Here is a 10774-nt window from a genome sequence, read left to right as displayed (position 1 = left end):
GAGAACTGATTGAGACAGAATGGCACCATCGTCCCTTGTGTTTTTTAAAATTTATTCATGGGATGTAGGCGGTACTGGCTGGGCCAGCATTTTATTGGCTATCCCTAATTGCTCCTGAGAACCGAGTGGCTTGCTCAGCCATTTCAGAGTCAACCACATTGCTGTGTGTCCAGAGTCACATGTCGGGCAGACCAGGTAAGGACAGCAGGTTTCTGAAAGGACATTTGTGAATCAGATGGGTTTTTTAAGGACAATTGATGGTTTCATCATTTAGACTTTTAATTCAAATTTCACTGCCTGCCATGGTAGGATTCAACCACTACCCTGGACCTTTGGAGTACTAGTCCAGTGACAATACCAGTCCACTTCCCCCTCCATCTCTGCTGCTCCTACCAACTTATCACAGACCTTCCCTTTTGTTTCTTCCTTCTCTCCTCTGTATCTGTTTCGAACCTGTGACAACTCTAACATTTACCAGTTTTGATGTAGCACAGTGGTATTTTCACTGGACTGGTATTCCAGAGACCCAGGGTAATGCGCTGGTGGCCCCACCATGGCAGATGGTGAAGTTTGAATTCAATAAAAATCTGGAATTATAAGTCTGTAAAACCCATCTGGTTCACTAATGTCCTTTCAAGAAGGGAATCTGCTATCCTTACCTGGACTAGCCTACATGTAGCTGACTCTTAACTGCCCCATGAAAAAATGGGCAATTTAAGGATGGGCAATAAATGTTGGCTTAGCCAGAAGCTCCCACATCCCATGAACGAATAAGAAAAAAAAAACGTTAACTCTATTTCTCTCTCCGCCTGCTTTTTTCAGCATTTTCTGATTGAAAAGTCAGGAGTCACTCCATCAAAAGAACAAAAGGGAAGGTCTGCGATGGAGAGCGAGGCAGGATGGATTAACTGGCACAAGAATGATGGACAGGGCAGCACGGAGCTGGTGATGGTGGACCCCGGGTGGTTTGGAGTCAATGCTTTCACAATCATGGCCTGGGCTCGATGGCCGGTGACCAAAGGTTAATCAAACAAACCATTTTGTGTGAGAAACCTGTCTGCAGTGCCAGTGAATGGAAGGGCAGTAACTGGTAAAGGGATGATCATCAGTGATTTTGAAGGCTCACTTGTCAGCTTTCCTGGTCAATCCAACCATTGGAATCCTCCAAACATTCTGGTAGATCAGCAATGCCCTGTTTGTTACACAAATATTTATCCTCTGTAAGATTCCAGTCCAGGAATAAAATTATTTCAAACGAAATGAAGGAAACGAACAATTGAAGCACCCGATCTTGGCAGGGCTCTGTTAAACTCCTTAACAAACATTTTCCTCTGTAACATAGCACCCTCGGTTGAAGGGGTATGGAGCAAAAGTAATAAGATTGTATAAATCAACTCGGATATAATGAAATGTTTGATCAGAAAAAATAACACTTTTGTGAATTCGATATGAGATCAATTGCAAAATTACATCATGTTCATATGGTAAAGTATATTAGTCCAAATCGTCATGTGAACCTTGTAAATTAAGGGAAACTAGGCATGGATTCTGCAGAAACTACTTTTTCAAAAGGGAATTCAGCAATTTAATGAAAGGGAGGAAAAAAGACTGGTTATTAAGAGAGAGAAGCAAATTATGATTAATTAGTTTCCTAGTTTAAAAAGGGCCCTGAGATCGGATGATGGAAGGGCCTCTTTTGCCTTTGCATGGATACATGGTGCTAGGCGATTTTATGATTACATTGTTACATCAGTCTTGCTGCAGCGTTCCTGAGAATAGCAGCTGTATTCCATTTCTCTGCAACGGAGACCCAGGGTGCTGCTGCGTTACAGCGCAGTTTAGCATTCCAGACAGGCTCACTGCAGCCATGGCTGTTTCTGTAGTGTAGTGGTTATCATGTTTGCCTAACACGTGAAAGGTTGCCAGATTGAAACCAGGCAGGAACATTATTAAAACTTACTCATTAAATCGTGAAAATAATTTGCATTGTTGAAACTTACCTGAATCTCCTATGTTGCAGGAATTTTGCATTTGCTCTCACTGATGTCATAAAATGAATGCAGCCAAACGACACACTTGAGTGGAAATAAATGTTTGTATTTCACTGCGCTCACATATTAGCAGTTAGTTCAGTCAACAACAGTAATTAATGTGTCTTTCGATGCAGCTTAACAGTTACTCACCATGTCAAAGATGTCTTATAGTAATGTGCAGAGGGAACCAATATTATTAACGTGTCATTCTCAAACCTGTTACCTGTAAAATTCTTTGATGATTTTGTTGAAATGCTGACTGTTGTGCTCAATCTCAAATCAGACCCATATCAAGTGCATTGCCTGGTGACTGGCATTCTTTTGCTTGCCAGTCACGTTTGCAATTCAATTTTGTTGTACATTTCAGAGAGTCTCAAGTCAACCGAGGGCATCAATATCAAATAGAAATATATTAATACTGATTGTTGAATAACAGGAAAAAATGCTTCTGAGGAAAGTTTGTTGAATTTCGTCTTCTGAGGAAGAGAAGGGTGTTAATAATGATTGAGCAGAAAGCATTGCTGCTTGAGACATTTGCTGGACCGAGCCTTCTGCATTATGAAACTCAAAACAAACTGAGGCACCAGGTGGAAACCAAGAGTTGTCTTCCTGTATCAAGTGACATGACCTCTCAGTCTAACCATTGGAATCCTCCAAACATTCTGGTATATCAGCTCTGCCCTTTTTCCTAAAGAAATATACATTCTGGAAAATTACATTCCCAGAACAAAATTATATTAAACCAACTGAACGAAACGACCAATTTCAGCATATGATCATGGCAGGGCTCTGTTTAACTGTAGCAATCATTTTTCTCTGTGCTATAACACCCTCGATTAACCAGTTTTGGGCAAATGTAATTAGAACGTAATCAGAAAAAATGAGATGTTTGATCAGAAAAATGAGCACTTTCGTCAATTTGACTTGAAATCAAGAGGAAAAGTAAATAATGTTCTTATGCATACCTATGTAAGGAACACAAGTCTAAATCTTCATGGCACTGGGTGACGGAAACAGAGTTACTTAAGGCAAACTAGGCATGGAACCTGCAGAAACTCCATTTTCAAAAGAGAATTGTGCAATTAATTGACATTCAGAAAAATAACAGGTTTACTAAAAGAGAGAAGGAAACTGACGTTAATTCGTTTGGTCTCTTAAAAATCTGACAGAGACAGGATGATGGAAGGGCCATGGTATGGATACATGGTGTTATGCCATTTTGTGGTGACATTGTTTTATGAGTCTGTCTGCAGCATTCCAAATTATAGCAGCTAAATTCAATTTCTCCCAAAGAGCCAGAGAGCTGCTGCATGACAGTGCAGTTTAACATTCCGGACAGGCTCACTGCTGTGGCAGTTGCCCAGTGTTTCTGTAGTGTAGTGATTTTCACGTTCATCTCACATATGAACAGACCCCGGTTCGAAACCAGGCAGAAATATTATCCAAGTTTGCTAATCTCAAGAGAGGAAAACTTGCGTAATTCAGGTTTGTTGTTCAATGTTACCTGAATCAGGCATGGTGCTTTTGCTCTTACCTGGACCTTAAAATGAATGCAGCAAAATCAGAAGTGCTGAAATTTCGTGGCACACTGAATAGAAATAGATGTTAGTTTTTTGACTCAGCACGCATTTTAGCAGTTCATCCAGTCAGCAACAGAATTTAGTGGGTTTTCTATGCACATTAACATCGTTACTCACCACCAACAAAGATGTCTCATAGTAAAGTGTGCTCATTTGGACAGGCGCAAGCTATGGTGTAATTGAACCAGAGGAAATGATCACATCTTTAAATAATCGGTCTTCAGAATAGAGTATCAGGAAAAGTGACCCAGTGAGACGTGGAAACTGAGGCGCAGTGCAGACATGCTGGCTTCCCTCCTGTCTTCTAGATGGACACGATTTAGGTGCCTGAAAGCTTCTCAGCTGGAACAAAGAGGGACCAAATATAATGAATGTATCATTCTCAAAACTGTTCCTAGTAAAAGCCTTGGATTTTGTTTAAAAGCTGACTGTTCTCAATTTCAAATGAGCATCGTATGATTTGCATTACCTGTTGACTGGCATTCTTTTGTCTATTAGTCATGTTTGAAATTCGAGGTTTCTGTATATTTCAGAGAGTCTCAATTCAAATGAAAGTATCAATAACAAATAAAATATTAAAATTAAATATAGAATAACGGAACAAACACTGAGTAACGTTTATTGAATTTCGTCTGCTGAGGAGGAGAATGCTGTTCCGAATGACTGAGCAGAAAGCATTGCTGCCTGAGACATTTGCTGGAACGAGCCTTCTGCATTTTGAAATTCAAAAAAACTGAGGCACCAGGTGGAAACCAAGAGTTGCCTTCCTGTAACAAATGACATGACCTCTCAGCCGAACCATTGGAATCCTCCAAGCATTCTGGTAGATCAACACTGCCCTGTTCCCTAAACAAATTCTGTAAGAGTTCATTCCCAGAACAAAATCATTTCAAACCAAACGAACGGAACGTGATCTTGGCAGGGCTCTGTCTAACTGTATCAATGATTTCCCTCGATTAACGAGTTGTGGAGCAAATGTAATTGTGTAAATAACTCAGAAATAATGAGATGTTTGATCAGAAAAATGAGCACTTTCGTCAATTTGACAAGAAATCAAGAGAAAAAGTAAATAATGTTCATATGCATAGCTATGTAAGGAGCACAAGTCTAAAGCTTCATGGCATTGGGTGAGGGAAACAGAGTTATTTAAGGCAAACTGGGCATGGAACCTGCAGAAACCCTTCTTCCAAAGGCAATTGTGCAATTAGTTGATATTCAGAAAAATAACAGGTTTGCTAAAAGAGAGAAGGAAACCGAGTTTAATTCGTTTGCACTTTTAAATAGCTGACAGAGACAGGACTATGGAAGGGCCATTGTATGGATACATGGTGTTATGCCATTTTATGATGACATTGTTATATGAGTCTGTCTGCAGCATTCCAAATTAAAGCAGCTTGAGTTCCAATTCTACCAAACAAAGAGTCAGAGAGCAACTGTGTGACAGCACAGTTTCACATTCCGGATAGGCTCACTGTCACGGCGGTTGCCCAGTGTTTCTGTAGTGTAGTGGTTATCACGTTTGCCTTACAAGCGCAAGGCCCCCGGTTCGAAACTGGGCAGAAACATAATCCAAGCTCGCTAATTTTGTAAGAGGGAAATTTGGGTCATGAGGTTTGTTGTTGAATGTTGACTGAACCTTGCATGCTGCAAACATGTTACTTTTGCTCTTACCTGGGCCTTAAAATGAACGCAGCAAAATCAGAAGTGCTGAAATTTCATTGACACACTGAGTAGAAATAGATAAAAACAAAAAACTGTGCGTGCTGGAAATCCAAAACAAAAACAGAATTACCTGGAAAAACTCAACAGGTCTGGCAGCATCGGCGGAGAAGAAAAAAGTTGACGTTTTGAGTCCTCATGACCCTTCAACAGAACTGAGTAATATTAGGAGAGGGGTGAAATATAAGCTGGTTTAAGGATCGGGGGGGGGGATGTGGTTGGTGAGGGGAGAGAAGTGGGGGGTGGGCGGGGGAGGTGTGGTTGTAGGGACAAGCAAGCAGTGATAGGGGTAGATAATCAAAAGATGTCACAGACAAAAGAACAAAAAGGTGTTGAAGGTGGTGATATTATCTAAACGAATGTGTTAATTAAGAATGGATGGCAGGACACACAAGGTACAGCTCTAGTGGGGGTGGGGTGGAAAGACTAACAGGGCATAAAAGGTCTAGATTTAAAAATAATGGAAATAGGTGGGAAAAGAAAAATCTATATAAATTATTGGAAAAAACAAAAGGAAGGGGGAAGAAACGGAAAGGGAGTGGGGATGGAGAAGGGAGTTCAGGATCTGAAGTTGTTGAATTCAATATTCAGTCCAGAAGGTTGTAAAGTGCCTGGTCGGAAGATGAGGTGCTGTTTCTCCAGTTTGCGTTGGGCTTCACTGGGACAATGCAGCAAGCCAAGGACAGACATGTGGGCAAGAGAGCAGGGTGGAGTGTTAAAATGGCAAGTGACAGGGAGGTTTGGGTCTTTCTTGTGGACAGACCGCAGGTGTTCTGCAAAGCAATCGCCCAGTTTACATTTGGTCTCTCCAATGTAGAGGAGACCGCATTGGGAGCAAGGAATGCAGTAGACTAAGTTGGGGGAAATGCAAGTGAAATGCTGCTTCACTTGAAAGGAGTGTTTGGGCCCTTGGACGGTGAGAAGAGAGGAAGTGAAGGGGCAGGTATTGCATCTTTTGCGTTTGCATGGGGAGGTGCCGTAGGTGGGGGTTGAGGAGTAGGGGGTGATGGAGGAGTAGACCAGGGTGTCCCGGATGGAACAATCCCTACGCAATGCCACCAGGGGGGGTGAAGGGAAGTTGTGTTTGGTGGTGTCATCATGCTGGAGCTGGCGGAAATGGCGGAGGATGATCCTTTGAATGCGGAGGCTGGTGGGGTGATAAGTGAGGACAAGGGGGACCCTGTCATGTTTCTGGGAGGGAGAAGGTGTGTGGGTGGATGCGCGGGAGATGGGCTGGACACGGTTGAGGGCCCTGTCAACCACCGTGGGTGGAAAACCTCAGTCAAGGAAGAAGGAGGACATGTCAGAGGAACTGTTTTTGAAGGTAGCATCATCAGAACAGATGCGACGGAGGCAAAGGAACTGAGAGAATGGGATGGAGTCCTTACAGGAAGCGGGGTGTGAGGAGCTGTAGTCGAGGTAGCTGTAGGAGTCGGTAGGCTTGTAATGGATATTGGTGGACAGTCTATCACCAGAAATTGAGACAGAGAGGTCAAGGAAGGGAAGGGAAGTGTCAGAGATGGACCATGTGAAAATGACGGAGGGGTGGAGATTGGAAGCAAAATTAATAAATTTTTCCAGGTCCTGACGAGAGCATGAAGCAGCACCGAAGTAATCATCGATGTACCGGAGAAAGAGTTGTGAGAGGGGGCCGGAGTAGGACTGGAACAAGGAATGTTCCACATACCCCATAAAGAGACAGGCATAGCTGGGGCCCATGCGGGTACCCATAGCCACACCTTTTACTTGGAGGAAGTGAGAGGAGTTAAAGGAGAAATTGTTCAGTGTGAGAACAAGTTCAGCCAGACGGACGAGAGTAGTGGTGGATGGGGATTGTTCGGGCCTCTGTTCGAGGAAGAAGCTAAGGGCCCTCAGACCATCCTGGTGGGGGATGGAGGTGTAGAGGGATTGGACGTCCATGGTGAAGAGGAGGCAGTTGGGGCCAGGGAACTGGAAATTGTTGATGTGACTTAAGGTGTCAGAGGAATCACGGATGTAGGTGGGAAGGGACTGGACAAGGGGAGAGAGAAGGGAGTCAAGATAATGAAAAATGAGTTCCGTGGGGCAGGAACAGGCTGACACAATCGGTCTGCCGGGACAGTCCTGTTTGTGGATTTTGGGTAGGAGGTAGAAGCAGGCCGTCCAAGGCTGGGCAACTATCAGGTTGGAAGCTGTGGGAGGAAGATCTTTAGAGGAGATGAGGTCAGTGACAGTCCTGGAAACAATTGCTTGATGTTCAGTGGTGGGGTCATGGTCCAGGGAGAGGTAGGAGGAAGTGCCTGCGAGTTGACGCTCAGCCTCCGCAAGGTAGAGGTCAGTGCGCCAGACAACAACAGCACCACCCTTGTCAGCGGGTTTGATGACACTGTTGGGGGTTGGACCTGAGAGAACGGAGTGCAGTAAGTTCAGAGAGAGACAGATTAGAATGGGTGAGAGGAGCAGAGAAATTGAGACGACTAATGTCACGCTGACAGTTCTCAACGAAAATATCAAGAGAAGGTAAGAATCCACAGGGAGGGGTCCAGGTGGAGGGAGAATATTGGAGTTGGGTAAAAGGATCCGTTGAATGGGGAGAGGACTCCTGCCCAAAGAAGTGAGCACGGAGATGAAGACGGCGGAAGAAGAGTTCAGCATCATGCCGATCCCGAAATTCATTGAGATGAGGGCGTAAGGGTATGAAACTAAGTCCTTTGCTGAGCACTGAACGTTCAGCGTCGGAGAGGGGGTTAGGGGGTATAGTGAATACACGGCCGGGGCTGGGATTGGAAGATGGGGTGGGGACGAAGGGACAGGCAGGGGTGGAGGGTCCTAGATGGGTGTTGGTGTCGATGAGTTGTTGGAGCTTGCGTTCCTTAGCACTTGAGAGAAAGACGTTTTTTGACTCGGCACACATTTTAGCAGTTCGTCCGAGCAACAACAGAATTTAGTGGGCGCTCGATGCAGATTTCCATCGTTACTCACCACCTCAAAGATGTCTCATACTAAAGTGCGCTCATAAAGACAGGCACAAGCGATGCTGTAATTGAACCAGAGGAAATGACAGAGCTGGTACAGAATCACTCCTTTAAATAATCGGTATTCAGAATAGAGTTTCAGGAAAAACGTCCGAGGGAGTCGTGGAAACCGAGGCGCAGTGCACACCTGCTGGCTTCCCTCCTGTCTTCCTCCTGTCTTCAACATGGACGCGATTTAGGCACCAGAAGGCTTATCACCGAGAACAAAAAGGGATCAAAAATAATGAACGCATCATTCTCAAAACTGTTCCCAATAAAATTCTTGCATTTTGTTTACAAGCTAACTGCGCTCAATTTCAAATGAGCACCGTGTGATTTGCATTACCTGTTGACTGGCGCTCTTTCGTCTATCAGTCATGTTTGCAATTCGAGGTTGCTGTATAGCTCAGAATCTCAATTCAAATTAAGGCATCAATAACAGATAAAAAAAATAAATATTAAATAGAGAATAATGGAACAAATACTGAGTAAAGCTTGTTTAATTTCGTCTTCCGAGGATAAGACGGATGTTCCTAATGCTTAAGAGAAAATATTGCACCCGGAGACATTTGCTGGGCAGACACTTTTACATTTTGAAATTCAAAACAAGCTGAGGCAGCAGGGTGAAACCAATAGCTGTCTTCCTGCAACAAGTGACATGGACCCTCAGTCCAACCATTGGAAACCTCCAAACATTCTGTTAGCTCAGCACTGCCCTGTTTCCCAAACAAATATTTGTCATCTATAAGATTCCGGACCAGGAACAAAATTATTTCAAACCAAATGAAATAAACGAACAATTGAAGCACCTGCCCTTGGCAGGGCTCTGTTAAACTCCTTAACAAACATTTTCCTCTGTAACATAGCACCCTCGATTGAAGGGGTATGGAGCAAAAGTAATAAGATTGTACAAATAGTAAGATTGAAAAAATAACGCTTTCGAAAATTCGAGATGAGATCAATTGCATAATTACATCATGTTCATATGGTAAAGTATATTAGGGACCCAAGTCCAAATCGTCATGTGAACCTTGTGAGTTAAAGCTAACTAGGCATGGATTCTGCAGAAACCACTTTTTCGAAAGGGTATTGAGCAATTTAATGAGAGGGGGGAATAAACAGGTTTATTAAAAGAGAGAAGCAAATTGTGATTAATTAGTTTGCTCGTTTAAAAAAAGGGACAGAGGTCGGATGGTGGAAGAGCCTCTTATGCCATTGCATGGATACATGGTGCTAGGCCATTTCATGATTACATTGTTATATCCGTCTCGCTGCAGATTTCCTGATAATAGCAGCTGAATTCCATTTTGACGAAACAGAGACCCAGGCTGCTGCGTTAGAGTGCAGTTTAACATTCCAGGCAGGCTAACTGCAGTTTCTGTAGTGTAGTGGTTGTTCCGTTCGCCAAATATGCACAAAATCTCCGGTTCGAAACCAGGCAGAAGCATTATTGAAAATTACTCATTCAATCGTGAGGGTGATTTGCAGCGTTGAAAACTTAGCTTAATTTCCTATGTTGCAGACATATTGCGTTTACTCTCACCGCGGACGTGCTGAGATTTCGTGACACACTTGAGTGGAAATAGATGTTCGTGTATCACCGCGCTCACGCATTAGCAGTTCGTTCAGTCAACAACAGAAATTAATGTATCGTTCGATGCAGTTTAACACAGGTACTCACCCTGTCAAAGATGTCTCGTTGTAATGTGTGCTGATAAAGAGGGATCAAATCTAATTAACGCATCATTCTCAAGTCTGTTCCTTGTAAAATTCTTTGATTTTTTTTGAAATGCTGACTGTTGTGTTAAATCTCAAATCAGACCGATATCAAGTGAATTACCTGGTGTCTGGCATTCTTTTGTTTGCCAGTCAAGTTTGCAATTCGATGTTGTTGCATGTTTCAGAGAGTCTCAAGTCAACCGAAGGCATCAATATCAAATATATTAATACTGAATGTTGAATAACATTTAAAATTGCTGAGAAAGGTTTGTTGATTTACATCTGCTGAGGAGGAAAAGGGTGTTCCTAATGATTGAGCAGAAAGCATTGCTGCCTGAGACGTTTGCTGGACCGAGCCTTCTGCATTTTGAAATTCAAAACAAACTGAGGCACCAAGTGGAAACCAAAAGTTGTCTTCCTGTAACAAGTGACATGATCTCTCAGCCTAACCATTGGAATCCTCCAAACATTCTGGTAGGTCAACACTGCCCCCTTTCCTAAACGAATATTTATTCTGTCAGATGTTATTCCCAGAACAAATGTATTTTAAACCAAATGAACGAAACAAACTATGTCAGCATTTGGACTTGGCAGGGCTCTGTTGAACTGTGATAATCATTTCCCTCTGTGATATAACACCTTCGATTAGTGGGTTGTGGAGCAAATATAATTAGAATATATAAATCAACTCAGAAATAATGAGATGTTTGATCAGAAAAATAAGCACTTT

The 10774-nt window shown here is 42.9% G+C and overlaps 1 protein-coding gene and 1 non-coding gene across 2 annotated transcripts in view; one reads left to right on the top strand and one right to left on the bottom strand.

Annotated features, from left to right (window-relative positions):
- Positions 1-10774, bottom strand: part of LOC144697342 (uncharacterized) — a 427355-nt gene that overhangs the window by 134814 nt on the left and 281767 nt on the right. The gene's annotated exons all lie outside the window — the stretch shown is intronic.
- trnav-uac (transfer RNA valine (anticodon UAC)) lies at positions 5106-5178 on the top strand. The gene has a single exon. It is a non-coding gene; the product is annotated as a tRNA-Val (tRNA).

The sequence above is a fragment of the Cetorhinus maximus genome, chromosome 23 (genome assembly GCF_964194155.1).
Source record: "Cetorhinus maximus chromosome 23, sCetMax3.hap1.1, whole genome shotgun sequence".
Classification (NCBI taxonomy): Eukaryota; Metazoa; Chordata; class Chondrichthyes; order Lamniformes; family Cetorhinidae; genus Cetorhinus; species Cetorhinus maximus.
Note: the sequence above shows the minus strand (reverse complement) of the source record. Positions and strands in the feature narration are given on the sequence as shown.